Source organism: Micropterus salmoides, unplaced genomic scaffold (assembly GCF_014851395.1).
Source record: "Micropterus salmoides isolate LMB-PRFRI ecotype aquatic unplaced genomic scaffold, ASM1485139v1 Ms_hic_scaffold_12, whole genome shotgun sequence".
In the NCBI taxonomy this organism is placed as follows: Eukaryota; Metazoa; Chordata; class Actinopteri; order Centrarchiformes; family Centrarchidae; genus Micropterus; species Micropterus salmoides.
Window position 1 is genome coordinate 13,089,219 of NW_024040263.1, and position 18,910 is coordinate 13,108,128.

Consider the following 18,910-nt stretch of genomic DNA (forward strand, 5'->3'; position numbering starts at 1 on the left):
AATAGCTTTGGTTTAATATTTGATTTGATTAGATTAATGTTTAAGTTGAGATTTACAAGAAATATTTTATTGCTACTGTGTTAAGGGAACACTGCTGGTAAAAAGCACCTTATTTGTTTAAAGTGTGTGCAAACGACATGTTATTGCACTTTTGTGTACATAGCAGTACATTTAAATTAAAAGTGCGCAATACACTACTTTAGAAGTCATTATTCAAATTTGCCCATAACAATGTGATTAATCGCAATTAAAAATTTTAATCGTTGCCCAGCACTAGTAAGAAAATAATACAGTAGCATCCACTCGCACTTGCGTGTCCACATACTGGAGCACATAAACACACACATTTGTGGTATATTGTGTGGTAGTTTCCATTTGGTATCAGTAGCTTTTCAAACTGATAATTCTGTTTAAAGAGGTAGTATTATGCTCTTTTTCAGGTTCAAAATCTTAATTAGGTGTTGTACCAGAACAGATTTACATGGTTTAATTTTCAAAAAACACCATATTTTTCTCATACTGCACATTGCTGCAGCTCCTCTTTTCACCCTATGTGTTGTACTCTCCGCTCTTGAGCTACAGAGTGATGCATCTTACTTGTACAAAATCTTTGTTGGGAGTTGCACATGCGCAGTTCCCAGGTAAGGACTACTAGCCAATCAGAAGCAGAGAAGGTCGGGTCGTAAGAAACAAGGTAGTGTGATTCAAATAAAAGCCGCTTCAGACTGCGACCGTAACCTAGCAGATGGTGTAAGTTATTACCAGTCCACAACCACACAACATCATTGTTCCACATCTTACCATTAGGACTAAATGTTGAACTGTTGATCTATGCTGCCTTGCCGAAAAATGCTACCATAGCGCAAATCGATAGACTCAACTCTACTCGGCCCTGCTCCGTTTTCCATTGCAGGTAATACCCATAGACTGTATATAAAAAGTAGATAGTACCCAGAGATAGTATGTAGCTTGTCGTCATAGCGACGGCACACACAACTGCCGCAACATAATGTTCAATGCGACACACACACCAGCGATCCAAACAGCTTTCTCTTTTTTAAGTTAAACCGTTTCAACCTTCCTCAGAATGTAAAGACAGATAAGCGGTATGAAAACCTTCCAGCTGTGTTTTCCTCTGCCGTTGTTGCTGCAGCGGTCTGTGTGACGGCGGGAGCAGAGGGCTCTGTGAGCGGGCGGCTGGCCGGCCTCACACGCTCCTCCCGCGGGTTGGCACAGGCTTCCCCCGCAGCCACTTCTCACTCCTCAACTGCGAAAATATTCAAGCACATTTTTGTTCCGCCATCCCTTCTCGTAAAACTGTCAATATTCAAAATCTACACAGCTGATTTCTCACCTCAAAGCTCCTCAGAAGTGGATTTAGTGATGAAATTCCATACGAAAACTGTAAAATATAAAACTTTCTGTTGCTGGCCTCTGTCTGGTGCACGCAATGATGATGCAGTGAATAGTGAATATTCTCTCTGACCAATCAGCAGTGTTTTCACGTTACATTTTAGTATCCCTCAGCTTACTTGGAACCTCGAGGGAGGTGAGGTGATACGAAAAAAAGTACAGGTACAGGTAAAGGTACAACATTTCTACAATGGAAAACCAAACAAAGGCAAGTGGAGCCAAAGGGCCTCCGCTCAGACTAACTTGGTTTGAAAAAAGATATATAACTCAATAAAGGAGAGGGGGAAAGCCAAAAAGCATAATACCACCTCTTTAAAAGATTATTAGGATCTGGGTCATTGAAATTTACTGCCTTAACTGTATGTGTTATGTTCTACAAGGTGGCCTTCATCAGCACTACATTTTTAGTACATGTGAGATTTAAGCATTGAGTCAAAAATTATCCCATCACAATCGCAAACAAATTTCAACACAGATGTCTGCAGACAAATTGAATTTAGCAATGACACTGCTCAGAGGTACTGTTCTGTACTGTATATCTGGTGACCATCTTTACTGCTAATGGAAACGTAAACCTTACACAAATATAAACGACCTGAGATGAGATAACAGAGTCACCCCGCAGGGCGTGTGAGGCAAATAAATGCAGGGTTGTTGTTTTAAGGTCTTGTAAAGTTTATGATTTAAGTTTAACTGTAAACAAAAGTAAACGATGGGCACATTTCTTTTTACAAAACAAAAATTTAAACTAAGCCTGCTAATGTTACTGAATTGAATGGTATTTAAATCTAACACTCACAATTCAATAAAAATTAATTGAAGACATATAATTAATAATACTGTACTCCATCGATCAGAGTAGGGTAAAGGGTAGGGTGTTGAAAGTTGAAATGTAAACTTATCTAAACAGTTTCTACTGACACTCAATCAAAGTCCCAACAGAGGGAGCAAACACAAACTCTCAGGTCACAGTGTATGTGTGTGTGTGTGTGTGTGTGTGTGTGTGTGAAGGGACAGACGGATGTAAGCTGACCAATGTTGAGAGCTAAAATGCTGGTAGCACAGCATTTTAGCTCTCAACATTGGTCAGCTAAAAGTCCTCAGACAGCAAGACAACAACAGTTGTGCCGACAGGGTAAAATCTGTTCTGCTGTAAGGTTCACCTCTCATCCTGTATTGCCAACCAATCCTACTTATGATTAACAAAAATGACTCAGCACAAAAAGAGAGCCTTCCTGCCCCCCCCCCCCCACACACACACACACAGAGCTGACATTAAAGTCCTACTTATTTTTTTCTTCCATCCTGATGAAAGAAGTTTCCCCTTTTGCCTAGAATTTGGTCAGCTGACACTGTAGTGATGTGGCCTGTCACTAACCAATGGCAGAGCAGGGGCATTGTGTGTTTAGGTGCTACAACCACAGCCAAGGTCAAGGAGACAAGGGAGGACAGAGAGGGAAAGAAGGCGACATGAAGAAAAGAAGGTAGGAAACTAAATTACAATAGAAGGAGAAACAGAGTCATGCACAATGAAACCACTTATTATCTGACCAGTAACCATTGTAACGTCAACATGGGTGACTGTCCTCTCTCCTAACACTCGGACACAACACTAACTATCATGTGACAGAGTGTAACCAGCATGCAGTTGAAATAATAGAACTGGATAGAACACAATATGCTTATATCTGAGATGACTACTATAAAAAGATTTTTAGCGTATGGGTGTTGTTTTTGTGGCATCTGGTTGTGTAGAGACGCCACTAGATCAAGTTTACAGAGAAGTCCATTAAAACAAACTCAACATTCCAGACAGAAAGCAAACCCACTGTTAAATTCACACTTCAGCCACAGTATGTAAATGACTTATCTGGCAGTGAAAACAAAGGTGAACGCTCAAATTATCGCTCAAATTGTCTTAGTGTCCATTCAAATCCAACTATAACTGCAGTAGATTTTACCTTCTGTACTGCACACATGCAGCTTTACAAAACAGTGGGCATTTGATATGAACATTTCAGATGTGTTCCTCTTTGTTTTGCCTCTAAATTATTTGACAAATTATATGGTTCACATTCACCAAATAAAGCTGCTGAGTGAAATGTTAAAGAAACAAATAGATGTACGACGACCACAACTACATAAATAAGAACCTGGTTGTAACAAAAAAAGGATTTTCTATTAAAATCTGGTCTAAAGGTGTCAGTATACTTTCAATGAGGTGCTTGTCGGATCAAGTAACAGCATCTGAAAACGCCTCCCCGCACCCTCTTTCCGTCAAAATTGACAATCCAGCAACAGTAGAGTGCAACACCATGAATGCCTTTGTGGAGAGGCTGTACAAAAGTGTGCATCATTATCTCATTTTGTACAATTTATTGTGTCTCACTCCTTTTTGTGGTGGCGGGCGTTTCGTCCCACTGTGCAGACATTCGAGGCAGCAATGAATACTTTTTTAAAATATATTAATCCACCCAGTGTCACCAACTACTTGTGCAACAGCCTACACCAAGTCTAAACATTCCTATTAAATCCTTAAAGGATATAAACAAATCTTGCATCCTACACATGTTGTTTCCTTGTCCTACTGTAAACATATGAATAGTCCAATGAGAGCTCCTGACTGCCCTTTTTCATTTGCAAGTAGCATCTCATTAAATGGCAGGAAAATCAAGGATCATAAAGTTTTGACTAGTGATTGCAACTGGAATGCCAGCTTCATCAATACCCATGTACATATCTGTTCTAATTGTACAGACATTTCACTTTTCCTACGTTTCCTGGAAAAACAAACCATTCTCTAGCACACACACACACACACACACACACACACCAGAGAAGGGAAAGTAAAACAGGCAGATAAGAGCTGAAAAGCTGGAGGAATTCAGCGTCGGCCAACTCCAGCTAACGCCTTCTAAACACAGATCCGTGAACACACAATGGCTAAACTGCTAAAGAGTTTCACCCACACCAACCCGAAACAGGTGTTTTATGACAGGGAGGAAAAAGAAGTCATCTGTGGTGGGAAAAAGCATGAAACTAAAACGCTGCATGTAATTGACCTGTTCACCTGATCTTGCACTGAACGATGGGCTGAACCTACCCATGAGACAAAAAGAAGGGAGAAAAGGGGAGAGTGAGAACATTAAGGAGCGAGGGAGGATGTATGAAGGACAGACGACAGAAAGTGTGAGGGGTGAGTCTGATTGTCTGCACATGCGTGTGTGTCTGTGTGTGTCTGTGTGTGTGTGGCCTTAGTATGGTTACTCTGGGTCAGTTTTGTGAATGGGAGAATCAGTCTAGGCCCATGGAACATTCCATTCTGGTTTTGCGTGTGTGTGTGTGTTTTCATGTGAGTGTTCACATGTGTATTTGGGGTTGGATATTTTCATGAGATGCAGTGTAGCACCTGTAGTTCTGTCCCCCAAAACTACTCACTTCCACACACAAACACACACCCCTCAGCACCACTTGAATTTGCTTGCCTTCCCTGACACGCACACACACACACACCTTGCTTCTTGGCCTGCTGTCCAGACAACTAGTCCATTGTGTGTAGCACCAGGTATGCAGAGAAGAGCCTGTTTGAGAACAAGCAACTGGATGCTCTGTGCTAAAGGATAGATTCACATATTTTCAAGTTTATTTAGAACAATACCAGAATGCAAATGTACATTTTAATAACTATTTTAATGTACATTAAATGTACATTAAAATAATTATTAGTCGCTGTAATTGTTCCTCTTGTCCATACCAGCCATGAAGAAGAAATTCCAATGAAAGTGTCCTGGTTCTACACCGTGGGTTTTGTTCCCCATCACTCACACTGGTATTACATTAGGAAGGCATCTCATCATGGACAATTACAGCAATACATAATTTGTTTAATGTACACACAGTCTGGGCATGTAAGTATTGTTTAAAGTCTTGAAAAAGCCTGTCCTTTAATATACCTATGTCCTCACTCGAACTAGGAGTGAAATGAAGAAAAATAACTGCATTAGCGTATGAGCAGGTTGAAGGACAGAGGAGGGAAAGAGGGAGGCGAGCGGGATCGGAGGAGAGGACGGAGGGTTCAGCAGTGCCTCCACATGGGGGTGGGGGGGGGGCTTGGGGGGTTGGGAGAGGTTACAGAGGGGTGAAAAGGTTGAAAGGCGGAGGCGGGGGTGTAAGGAAAAGGGGGGAGTCGGGGGAGTGTTGATCCAGCCTTTCACAGTGAGTGGATGGCACCTGTTTACACACTCAACAGTGTGCATCGTTCCTGCCACGTTCTCAGAAAGAAGGATAGTTGCACAATGTCTCATCTCATCGGCTTGCTCTCATTACAAACAAAGGTAGTTTTGGTTTTGAAATCTCTGTTCGAATGGGACTTGAAATTTGATAAGAATGACATTTAATACTCCCCCTCTTACTCTGGAACTACTTTCAACTAAAGAAATAGTCCCTATGGCAACGGTTTACAGTGAGGTCTGTCCAACCCTGTCTCCAAGAAATTACATTAATACAGTAATAATTTCTTTTCCCAATTACACCACATCTGCGTCCAACATGGCAGTCATAGGCAGGCACTCGGGTGGATGGATGTGTGTAAAAGGTTAGATTTAGGCAACAGGCTAATAAAAAGACTGTGGTTTTTGGATTCATGTCGGTAACATAAAAACGTGTGCTTCAAGAGATTTTAGACTTTTGCAGTATTGTCAATTCAACATAAACATTTTTGCTGTTAATTAACAGTGTTTTCTCATGTCGATTAAAAAAAATAATCCTGGCGGAAATATGCTTCCTTCAAAACGTATTTGCTGTTAGCTTGATATAAAGGTAATTTCTAGGAGACAGGGTTGGATCTATGGGCAATGATTCTGGGAAGAGATGTTTCATTTTTCAACAAAATTATTTTCAGTCCCAACTGTATTGTGGTGGAGGTAAACAATCTCAAGATATCTCAAAACCTGGACAAATTGGAGGCTGTCCTTAACAGAAAACCGCATTGGTCATCTTTTCAAAAATGACATATCAATTGAGGACCTCTTGTGGTCTTGTGGTGTGTCAATAATGACTGTTGTCTGTCAGGAGCAAAGGCAGAGCTAGCGTGACGTCATTATACCGATTAAGGAAGGAGGTTGGTGTTGGTGGTTTGGTCAATAAAGCGTGTGACTTTGACATGACCGAGTCTTTGAGACCGTTTTACTGCCAACAGTTGCCTAAACTTGACCAAGCTTTTAACATAAAGGCGGAAGATCAGACAACAATAATATGAATCAGTCTCATCATTTTTAACAATTATTGAGGACTTGCTAACAAATTAAACCAAAATGGCACGACAGCTTGAGGTTGTTCTGATGGGTCAACAAAACGTAGCACTTAAACAAGGGAGGGCACTGTTTGGTTCCTACCAACAGTCAATGCTGGTTTCTTTTAACGGAGAACATGGTCATTCCCTAACATTAACAAAGCAGTCATTTGAACCCAAACCATGATTTTTTCCTTAACCTAGCCAAACCATTTTTGTACCTGAACCTAACCAAACTTTAACAATAACATTGTTAGATGATTAAACAGATTTATTATTCCTAAAGAAATTTGTAAAAAAAATTTGGAAGACGCAATATAAATAACGCTGTCGTTGTAGATAGAGACGTACCATCAAAAATGGTTGTATATGTCGTTTAGGAGGGCATTTTTGACATTTAATAAGAAGGACTTGTTGATAGAGAGTTTTTGTAGTTAGGGGAGCCAACAATTTATCTTGAGGAGATAAAGGAAAGCTGACTGTTGTTACCGGACCTAATAAACACCCTGACTCTCTTTATGCTGTTCCTTTTTTCTACATTACATTGTTTATCTTTGCCATCTGAGGAAGAGCTCCAAACTAGTACCTGCTGGTCCAAGACTTTTAGTGTTCATTCTGCCTTTTAGTGCTTGCATTTAAATATCTTTCACTTTTCTCCAGTGAACGGCTCCTTTATTTCCTCCTCTCCTGTATGTGTTACCCTAATTTCTACCTGTTTCAGCTTCCCCCTCGTCTCGCTGCCGATCAGAAGGGAGCTAATGGGAGGGGGGAATGAGGGGAAGAATGTGGTCATTGTGCTTTCCAGGTATGCGTGTTTGTAACAAACAGAAGGAGAGAGGGGCGAGAGGGAGAGAGCGGGTGATCAGATCTTGTTACAGGTGTTTCATAAACAACACAATAGTGCTACAGGTTCCCCTCTCACTCTCTCTCTCTCTCTCTCTCTATCAGCTGCATTTGTCTCTTTACGCTGCAGCTTTACATTTCTGCTTCAGTGTTGGTGGATTAGGCTTATGGCTTTGTCACACAGACACACACACACACACACACACACACACACAAATGAATCTGTGCTTCCCTCTCATGAGCATGAGATGATCATGTGACAGTCATGTGACACGACCATTTACTGTGTGTGGACAATTCATGCCGTTTAAGCTGTTTCTCTTCCTTTAGCTTGAGGTTTTCTGAATAATAATTTGTCGTCAGCTTCCTGCTTTTAAAAAAATCAGCTTAACTTTTGTCAGGTTGAAAAACAAAAGAGATCTTTTATTTTTCTTTCTGTCGCCCTCTGTTTCTCCAATGTTGATTGACTTGCTGAAAGTAGAGCGGGCCCAAACACGATACCACTAAGGTCACGCTAGCAGTCAATGTCTAGTTATAAATTCCTGTCTTGGATAACTATTTGTCCCTTTTTGCAATTGTGGAATGTGATACAGTGGGCTGAGAGCTATGGCTGAGAGATGAGTATCATTCTGAAAAAATGGTTCACCCCTTGAAACCTCTTGCACAATCAGCAATGAAACCAAAGCCACTGTCAAACACACATGCGTATGTCGATTTGAACAGTTATCATCATATACTAAACATTTGTCACTAAACATTTAACTGGGATACTCTGAGGCAGTTGGAAGAAGAAACTGAGTGTCACCACTTCATCAGGTTTGACCAGCACTTTGACACACTCACACCTTTACCACACCTTAAAACTCGTGGAAGTATTTACAGTATTCACAAGGAAGCCGGCCACCTTTTTGCAATGGAGGACACACGTCACACACACACATCCGCATACTTACTGAGGAGTGTGTTACAGTTGTCACACTGCACGTCCCTGTCCTCCATCTCCATGTGATTGTCAGGAAACAGTAAGTTATTGAGAGTAACAGTAAGTGAAACTATAACTTTTGTCTCACGTTACAGCTATATAGAGCATAATTTTACATAAAATTAAGTCCTCTCCAGATTACATTACTACAGCTTATTTTGTATTTTTGAAATTTAAAAAATACTGTTAGCTTTAAAAAAGTTTGGCTCCTAATTTTTTTTTTTTGTGGAAAATTGCAAATTGGTTTAAATAATATAATATTTTAAAACTGTAAAATTTTTTAGAAAGAGAACACTTATCCACAATATAATGAGTCTGTAGAGACACACATGAGCACCTTCAAAACATCAGCGGTCGCCAAACAGTTGAAGAAATGACACTTCTATCTAATAATCTGGTAGATATTGTAAAGTAGTGTCTGGGCTGACTGTCAGAGGACTGGACACGGACACAAATACTGTAAATGCACACAAATGCGCTCACACGTACATGCTCACAAAACTAAATCTCGTTTGCACAACAGGATACCCAAGGCTAACTTGCACCCCGCTCAACCAGTTTCTAAAAAACACATGCACGCACACACGCGCATACACACAATGACTCGATAGCAAATGATCAAACACACACACATCACCATACAAATAAACATTGAGTCCCTGTCCCATAACCTTGTAGTGAAGGTTATAGCTGTCAGCTGGGTCAGTGTGAACACTGGACCAGCTGTAGAAATGTCCTTCCAGATACCCACTGTGCGCGTGTGTGTGTTCTTAGTCCTCCAGGTGAGAAAACACTTTACTTAAAGCAGAACTGTCAAAAGTTTAAGATTAAAATGAGAAACAGACAGAAAGGAGAGACAAAAAGTAACACATGACGGGTTCCTGGCCAACCTGTAGGATGATGGGATGTGTAGTCACTGTGTCGCTGTAGGTTCTTGTGCCGCCGTTCAAAAGCAAGGATCCAGCTTGTCACTTTCTCATCTTCCCTTTCTCTTCCTCTCCTCCTTTGTGCTGCCTGTCAGGTTCTCTGCTGCCTCTTGTTCGCTGTCAAGACGCCTCCTGCCTTCAATGACAGGTCCCCCAAAGCACAATCAGAAGTTATTGCAGACGCATCTAGCGCATACACTGCACACACACTGAGAGACACAGAGGACAAGTCAGAGTTTCTGTTCTCCTTTTGGTGTTTTTTGGATTCTGACTCAGATCCTCTCTGTTTGTCCTCTCCTCTGCCCCAGTCACGACAGCGCTTGTAGACGCAACAGCAGGAGACGATAGAAGAGAGAGGAGGGGCGGCGGGTAAAATTGTGTGTGTGTGGGGAGGGGGGGGGCACACAAGGTCTCGTAGCGGAGGCGAGAGGAGAGTGAGGGAGCGCTGAAGGTGGCGCAGATGAAGAAAAGAGCTAGAGAGAGAAAGGGGGAGGGAAGGAGAGATGGAGGCAGGAATGGCAGTGGTAATTAGTGAGTCTGTACCTGACTCTCACTGACATAAGCCCCACATTCCTCAGAAGCGAGGAGGGGGAGAGAGGCGAGGGAGGGAGGGAGGGAGAGAAAAAGAAAGGAAAAAGTTGTGAATGCACACACACCAGCGCACTAATGATCCCAGGCAACACATCAGAGAATACCCTCTCCACCCGACAACAAACAATAACCTGTCTTCCTTAAAGCACACCATAGCTGACGCGTCGCTCCAGTCAAGGCTGCATGAAGCTGAGGGAAGCGGCTTCTGATGGAGCTTTCACCGTCCGACACCTAAACCCTCCAAAGACCTCCTCGCAAGTGTTTAGTCTCCTCTTCCGTCTCTTTTCATTTCAGAAAATCTCTCTCTCTCTCTTCCCGTCTCTCTCTCTCTCTCTTGCATGTGTATGGTGTACACACTACCTGCTCCTGAAACTCACCAAACCAGAATCTGACTGCCCAAACCCCCAACACACCTCCCTCCCTCCCTCCTATCATTCCGGATAGGAAATGCTATCCTCCAGTTGCCCTAGCCAATCTGTGTTTTTCTATGTGTGTGCGTGTGTTTTGTGTGCGCGCAAACAGCCAGACCTGAATCATTTCAGCTACAGCAGCATTCCTCTAAAGGAGTTTCCTGCACACCTTGTTCATACCCTCACACCGCATGACCAATCACGTCCACCGCATGCTTATTACCGATGATCAAACACAGGCAAGCTTTTTGCCCCTTTCACAAATGTAAACACCCCTGATGTCACGATGACACGCTGTCTTTACGCTAAAAGTGTTCACTCCTTGACGTATGCAGATCCCTCTGTAATTACAACTTTCAATAATAACAACTCACTCGCTTAGATTTTTTGTGTTTAACTGTCAGCATGTAGATGACACACTGCCGGAGGGGAAATCTGAAACGTTCAATGTCTAATATAAACAGTTTCTCACTTTTGATATTGAGGTTGCTGCTCTGAACCTGAAGTGAAGGTATAACAGTGAAGATTTAGGGGTGTGATGGTAGGCTACACCGTTGTGTACCTTGGTTTTGGGGTCACAGTTTGGTACAGCAGGGAAAACAAAAAAAACATTCAAAAGTGGGTCATAAATTAAATAAAAATAATTCTTACTGTAACAGTTAAGGCACTCAAATTAAGACATATTGCCATTAAGAAATAATAAATACCCCAGATGTCAGTGATTATGAATTAGGTGTAGGCTGTATTTAAAATATTTTCACAACTTTACCTTACTATCAGACATCCCTTTCTGACAGGGGAACTGAATCTATGTTCTCTGCAAAGCCACCTGACTCCTTTGACAGAAACAATAGCTTAACCTCGCAGAACACGGGAGTTGCTGGTCTCCCACTGCCTCAGTCAGTTATCACGTTAGTTCGAACTAACCCTTTAAAACACCTATGTCACACAACAACATAAACACACTAACCAATCGAGCCAGTGGTAGAACAGCAAGTCCTAACGTAATGGTTTCTGGTCACAATGCAGGCAGCACAGGGGCAGGGAGAGGCATACTAAAAGCAGTGGTCAGACAGGAACATCATGCTCTGGAGATACAGACAATCAGGTGAGAAATTGGAATCTGAGACTAAACAGCTTGATCACATAAGTTTTAACCTAGGCCTTTGTGTCCACTGTAAATAATACTAGTAGTAACAGCAGATTATCCAAATTAAAACGATCATCAGGGTCAGTCATTATTCTTCTGGGAGAATCTGGTCACAGTGCAGTTGTCTAATTGGTATGTTTAAAGTCAGCAAACAGTACGCATGTGACCAAAAACAAATGGTGTGGCGGCCACTATCTCAGAGAAATCACACACTATTCTTTTAAATGTGAATTCAAATGGTCAATGTAGTCGTCAAAAGTAGCGTATACATTCTCAATGTGCGAATTTACATAGGCTATATAAAAATCATTGAATTGTGGGAAATGCATTTTCAAAAACAAATCTGGGGTAAGGCTCTAATTTGTGCACATTGTAGTAAAATTAGATCGGTATTGAAATATCATATCAGTCAATAAGGTCTCTCCTGGAATACTGTGTTGAAAAATGATGCTGTGGAGCTGATAAACTGCAGTTTTTCCATTCTAGGCTAATTCTGTGACATTTTAGACGTTAACGTTACACTTGGGCATGTGTAGCCTACACAGAGTTACTGCAATAGCTTTTATTTTTGTAATACAACTTAGCAATAATTTACCTTGTAACTAGGCTAAGTCTGGACTTCCAGCTGGTACAACAGGTTGCAGAGGTCTCTTATTTTTCTTTGCCATGTGGAGGCAGCGAAACTGCAGGAACTTGTCTAACCAGGCTAAAGCCTACAGCTGATTGATATGACAGCAACTGGTGCACTGCCAAAACTTTCCGAGAAAAAAACTCACGCTCTAGAACTTCCGTGTGCACGTGACAGTATTAGACTATTTTGACAGTAGCCTAATTGTTTGGGTCACATGACGTCCCGAACCGAGGGAGTCGCCTACCAAACCTAACGGTGCTACCTCCTGTAGCAAACTTCAGGACGGATGCACGTAGGCCTACAGTTACACCGCTAATCCTGGATCCCCTGGTGTCTCTTATTCTCCTCCTCCATATTTCTTTCCCTCTTTCTCTCCCCACCCACTATTTATTATTCCTCACTTCTGACAATGTCATATACTTGTTTGATCATGTACAGCAGTTTCAACCCTTCAGATCTCCAGCATTCACCATTCATTCAACATTGTGTGTGTTTGCCTACCTGAATTCCTTGCACTTCCTTCTTCCTGATATCAGGTCCTGGTGAGTATGTTGTCTTCAGTTGTCAATGGGACACAGACAGTGAGAGAGGTAATAATCTTCTGTAGGCTCCTGCATTGGCAATATAGGTTTCTGCTCTGCCAATATAGGTGATTTGATTTGATCTGAAAGAGAGAGACAGAGAGAGAGAGCTGTACTGTAGTCAGCCAAACTGACACACAGAAGAGAGAAGTGAGGAAGCTGGATTTCTGTTTAGAGTAACAACACACACACTAACAGTAACACACCAGCATACATTCAGATAAAGTCTCCGCACATACTGCACACACAGTAGGGAACTTGCGAGTTTGTGTGTGTGTGTAGGAAACTGAGATTGAGTCAGACGTGCTCACACAGAGAAATAACGTTTCAACACAGCAGCTCAGCTCTGGCTGGGAGGAGGCCAAGGCCGTTGGACGTGTTGCTCAATACATTTCACTTTAATGCTTACTTAACAGAACGCACAAGCCCTGAATAACGTGTGCAGAAGCATTTATAGTTAAGTTTTAATATCTGTACATGTTAGAGGGAGGCCGCCCAGTTCACAGCTGACCTTCTAGTAATCTAAACACATCATGGAAAATCTTTCACACGTAACTTTTCTTACTTTATTTTCACAGGTGGAAGCAGTATAGTTGTTTATTTGCGTCATCATTATTAGATTATGGGGTAACAGTGTGTAGGCCAGTCATTTTCAGTCACCCCCCCGAAGCAAAAGAATTTACATGTGCGGAACATCAATATCCAGTGTTTTACTATATTTTATCTTATTTACAACTCACATTTACTCATTGTTACTGCTGACAGTTATCAAAGATAGACCGACGTGCTCCTGGTATTCAATAATTTTCTTAGTGGTATGAAAATGCACGTGCGGAGACTTGCTTAGGTTTAATCCATCACAGTGAATATCAGAGTTTCTTTTAAGTTAAGTTATTGTTGCATGTTTATACAGTGCAGCCTTTTGAAAGTCCTCTGCACTAAGTTCTAAAAAAAACACTGACACTACGATAAGTTTGACACGAGACATCTGATGCACTGGTTCAACAGAAACATTTAACAGTAACGTAAGATTTTTCTTGACTATGTGTTTAGTTCTGGTTCAGTGTAATACAGGCCTACAGTAACTGTGTGGGCTAAGTCACATATCAGCGCTTGTTTGTACTGAAAACCTTTAAACAAACCACCAACAGGATGTTTTTGTATGTCATACTTCATTGGACGTGTGTTAAAAATACTACAGCTTGCATGTAGTTTTTAACATAATAGACACATAAAAGTTGGAGCAAGACTACATTTCATCTACATAGTGTTTGTGTGCAGTCAGTAATGAAGTCACGCTTTTTTTGTACTGTTTCCTGTTGAAACAACTGGTTGTGTCATGATGATTAATGAAGGGAGGGATCATTCACAAACCAAGGGGATATCAGTTGTAGAGATAAAGGTAATTGTATTTTCTGGGAAGGGACAGGATTGTTAAAACATCTATGATTGTTTTATTGACTAGAGTTTCTATACACACGTCCTGGCTCAGTATGAGGTCGCCAAAAAGCAACAAATTTTTCATTTGTTCATTTATGAGTACACACATCATCAAAAGTAATTAAATTAGCTTACATACAACAATAAATAAATGGGAACATCCTATGTGTTCATCAGAAACAAAACCAAGCTAACGGATAATTCTGGTTTATTACACCTCAAAACCTACTTTTGTAGTTAAGACCAATCAACTTCTTTTGATTATGATTGTACTCACCAAAGTCACTGCATACATCTGGAAACATGGCACCTTATCTAAACCGCTTTATTTGTTTGATGTTGACTGCAGAGGAAAACTGCTGCAATTACGGTAGGTCAAAGTTTAACCGCAAAGTCCATCTGTAACCTGTGATGCATGTTTCCGACGGACAGTGTGGGTAATACATTTTTCATTGTTTGTTGCCCTGCCAGACTCCTTTTTAGTGATGTTGCGATTGGCCAAGATCTCTGGCAATTACTTTGGTGGGTATAAAGCCATTAAAGGAATAGTTGGACAAGAGCTAGCTCCGTTTAAAGGTGAACATACTTGTCTACCAGCACCTCTAAAGCTAACTAATTAACACTTTGCAGCTTGTTTGTTTAAAAAACTGAAGGATGTGCCAAACTAGTTCATGGTCTGGTGCAGTAACATCGGTTCACAACAAGACTCCAGATGTTGGGTGATATCTCTTCAGCAAAAAAGCAAATAATGTATTTCCCAAAATATTAAACTATTCCTTTGATAGTTTAATTTAGTCCATAATTTATGTAACTAATTAAAAAAGGGCCCAATTGTAATAAACTGCAACTATGCACTAATGATAGCTTCATGCACGTTTAATTTACATATAAACACAGAGACCTGCAGACGTGCATATGCAGTCTTTTCATAGCGTGTAAACAAAAGCAAAGTCTTCCCACAATAAGCAGCTCAGACCCTGCCCTGGTTGCTACACAATGGACAGAGAGACCTGAGACACAGACAGCAGAGATTCCCAGGAAAACACTCCACTGCTGCTCCGAAGGGCTGACACAAAGACACACAAAGAGACAGGGCCGTGTTTCTATTCACCTGGAACAAGTGGGCCCAATCGAGCCATCACACGCTGCGAGGAAAAGCTGAGAAAGGAGGCAAACTTGGGTCATGTTACTTTTGTATCTGCTGGCAAACTGGATTTATGATGTCAGATTGTATCAAGTGTGTGCTTGTGCGGGCTTGTAATCGATGTTTGTGGCCTTGCTGTGGGTCTTGTTGTTTTTAATCCGCTAGACTGTGTCATTTACTTTTCTCTCTCTCTCTCTCTCTCTCCCTGTCTCTCAAGATCATTTATACACTTGGCTGTGATGTAGCGACAACGTCGTCCTTGTCAAGTTCTGACCTTGCACTTGTACACAAAAGCAGCATTCTCCACTTTGCTACAATAGTTAAAGCCTAGCCTTATGTAGGAGAGTGTGTTTCATGTTTTTGTCCCGTATGTCCATGGTTTTAGTGTTCAGGTTACAGTTGGGTTAAGGTTAGGGTAAAGAGCTAGGGAATGCATTATGTCAATATGCATATATGAAATGTGTGTGTGTGTGTGTGTGCGTCTGTGCATGCGTGTGTGTAAGAGAGAGACAGAGATGTGGGTCTAATAGATTCTAATTGGGTCTTGATGAGTGAGAGATATCAAACCTAACCTGATGAGCTCCACTCCACTAAGTCTCTCTCTCACACACACAACGACATCAAAGACACTGTGTGGCTAAAAGTATGAGGACACCCCTGTCCATGTACAGGCTATTTTCCAAGGTTTGGCCTGTAGGCTTAGTTGTTTTTTGCCTTTTTTGTTAACAATGTTGTAGACAGTTGAGTTTTTATTGATTTTAAAGAAAGGGTTTGGTACATGACAACAAGTGCAAACTATAACAATAAATGGCATGGGGTAGAAAATAAAGAATTTCAAGAAGTTCAGTGAATAAAAATATAAAAGAGAGAGAGACCCAGTCCACACTAAAATAAAAAAGTAACCTGTCACATTCAGATGACGTTCTTAGCTTGAAATATAAACAGACACTATTCACAGGTATTTTCTTTTTAGATGGTCCCAGGAGGAAGTCCCATCTTCCAAACCTCGTTTTATTCCCCTGAGCATTAACTCACAGGATGCTATCTCTACCACCACATTCTCCCCAGTCCTTTAAAACTGGACATTTCGATATTTGGGCCCATAAAGAAAAGAACTTGACTGTCCTGCACAGAGCCTTGACCCCAACAACAACATCTTACACCTTTCAGATGAACTGGAACACCAACTGTGAGCCGGACGTTATTGCCCAACCTCAGTAATGGTGGCCAAAAGGGAGCAAATCTCAGAGAAGACAGAAGACCCAGAGCTGTATAGCTTAAGCTGTTTGGCAGCTTATTAATGCAGATGGATTTGCAATGAGCTGTTCAGTAATGTTTGGGTGTCCATATACTTTTGCTCACATAGTGCAGGATACCTGGCCATTTTTTTGCAGTAGATCAACTCAAGGTCACTCAAGTAGACAACACACACACACGTACGTAAAAAAAAAAAAAAAAATGTAAATACTGAATGTGACTGAGTGGTGTTAGTTTGTGAAGGTAAATTGATTAAAGAGAGAAGAGAAACTCCTTCCAGCACTGCACAGCTTCCCGTAAAGATTAGACCTTTATTGAGAAAATTCCAGGTCGGCTTATGGCCGCACGACCCGCCGTCTCCAACTGGGCCGATTATTGAATACGCCATTACACACACACACACACACACACAGCAAGTGGAGCCCTGTTGTGAGGCGACATTGATGACGCGTGTTGGATGGGATAATCTCTCCAGCTGTACTCTCACCCGTGGAGAAGTGAGGCTCATTTGGCCCCAGAAAGCTCACTGAGGTTTTTCCACACACACTGATAAACTCCCCCCTCCCCCTGCCTTTTTTCTGGCAAGTTCTGAAGTGTACCAAGTAAGCTACAAAAAATACCCAAAAACCTTTGTGTTATCCTTCATGGTCCATTGCTTCTGGGTTCAGCTCTGCTTGTGTGGGTGCAGAGGTTAGTCTGCACCCTGTTCATGCAGTGGAGAGACTGATATGAAAAGTCAGGTTGATATATTCTTAATGGTCAAGCACTCAGATCAAAAACACAAACCAGAAAGTGGCTTTGAAATGGGTCACACAAACTACAGGAATAAGGCTGCACTGCATCTCCGGCATAACCCAATAAAATGTCTCCCTCTGCTGGTCTGATGCAGACATTACATCATTTTGATTTACAGTATACTGTATATTTAAAGGAAGATCCCCAGTGAATTCTCAAGACAGTCATTATTTATACAGAGTATTAGCAACTGTTTCTAAAAGCTAGAAATCAGCTTGATTTCTTAACAACAAATACATTCAATGGTAATTACCTTTCAATGTTGGAAAATAAAATACAGTTAGTTGAGCTAACCATGTCACAACGTGTCAAAAAGTGTGTTTTCATGATGCATAAACTGCCAACGCATTGACTGACACACAGTGCTGACAGCCAAACAGTCATAGTGCAGAATGGATAAAGATACATGTAACATACTGCATGTCCAAGTGTTTTGTAGAAAGTGTTTAGATTTAGCATTAGGTTGATTAAGGTTTTTTTCATGGCTAAATGGGAAAAACCTTTATTCAGAGGGGAAACTATATAGCGCAAGAGGTCACAAATAACAACTTATTTGGCCTTTTTTGTTGCAGAGAGAGTCGTTTTGTTTAAACTAAGGATGCACAACCCGTTTTTAAACTTTCTTTTAGAGTTTGCGTTCAAAGAGATGTAAAGGGTATGCAAAATTGGAATCTGAAAAGTAACTAGTAACTAAAGCTGTCAGGGAAATGTAGTGGAGTAGAAGTATAAAGTTGCATAGAATGGTAATACTCAAGTAAAGTACAAGTACCTCGAATTCATACTTTGTTACTGGAGTAAATGTACTTAGGTACATTCTTGCTGTGTGAAGCGCTGCAGTGTCCAGCAGGGGGCAGTCTCAGTCTGATGCGCCGGCCTGATGCCTCCCAGTTGTCATTCATGACAAGAAGGCGCAGTGTGAATAAAGTTTACAACAAGTCCAACTGGTCAGACATGGTACTGTGTACTGGCATCACATGCTATTTGACGTATATGACAACACATTACTCCAACATACACATATACTCACATACACGCGTAGCTTTTCTTTAACTGCCTCTCAGAGCAGGTGCTAAGTTTGATCCTTTTGTGTTTTTCCTCATAAATGGATCCAAACATGAAAGAGCAAGTCTTTACAGGAGGTCTTGCACTGATGATACATGATGGTGATGTCTAAATGTTAAAAGTTGTCTTATACAGAGTATATTATGTATTTTACTGTCACAGAGGGGAAAGGCCTTCTTCATTATCATATTGTTGCCATGGTGTTTCAAACTCAGGATAGGAGGCGGCAAGCTCCAGAACAGAACCAGGCGTGACAAAGAGGTAGTGAGTATGCACCAGCTCACTGGGACACTATATATGGCACCCAAGGCAGAGCAGGAGACGACCTTTAGAGCAGAAAATACCCATTTGTGGTTGATAGTTAATAGTCGCTCAGGCTGCATTTCTCTGAGACG

At 41.3% G+C, this 18,910-nt stretch overlaps 1 protein-coding gene across 3 annotated transcripts in view; it reads right to left on the reverse strand.

The window, feature by feature from the left end:
• rbm47 (RNA binding motif protein 47) overlaps positions 1-13,044 on the reverse strand; it is a 36,846-nt gene extending 23,802 nt beyond the window's left edge. Inside the window, exons 1-2 of one of the 3 annotated variants that reach the window (XM_038713441.1) lie at positions 12,738-13,044; positions 9,419-9,590 (exon numbers count right to left, since the gene is read on the reverse strand). The gene's annotated coding sequence lies outside the window, so the exon portion shown is untranslated. Of the gene's footprint in view, positions 1-9,418; positions 9,591-10,196; positions 10,369-12,737 lie in introns of those variants that run through there. The other 2 variants (XM_038713442.1, XM_038713443.1) reach the window with 2 other exon arrangements.
• Between the last annotated feature and the right edge of the window lie 5,866 nt (positions 13,045-18,910).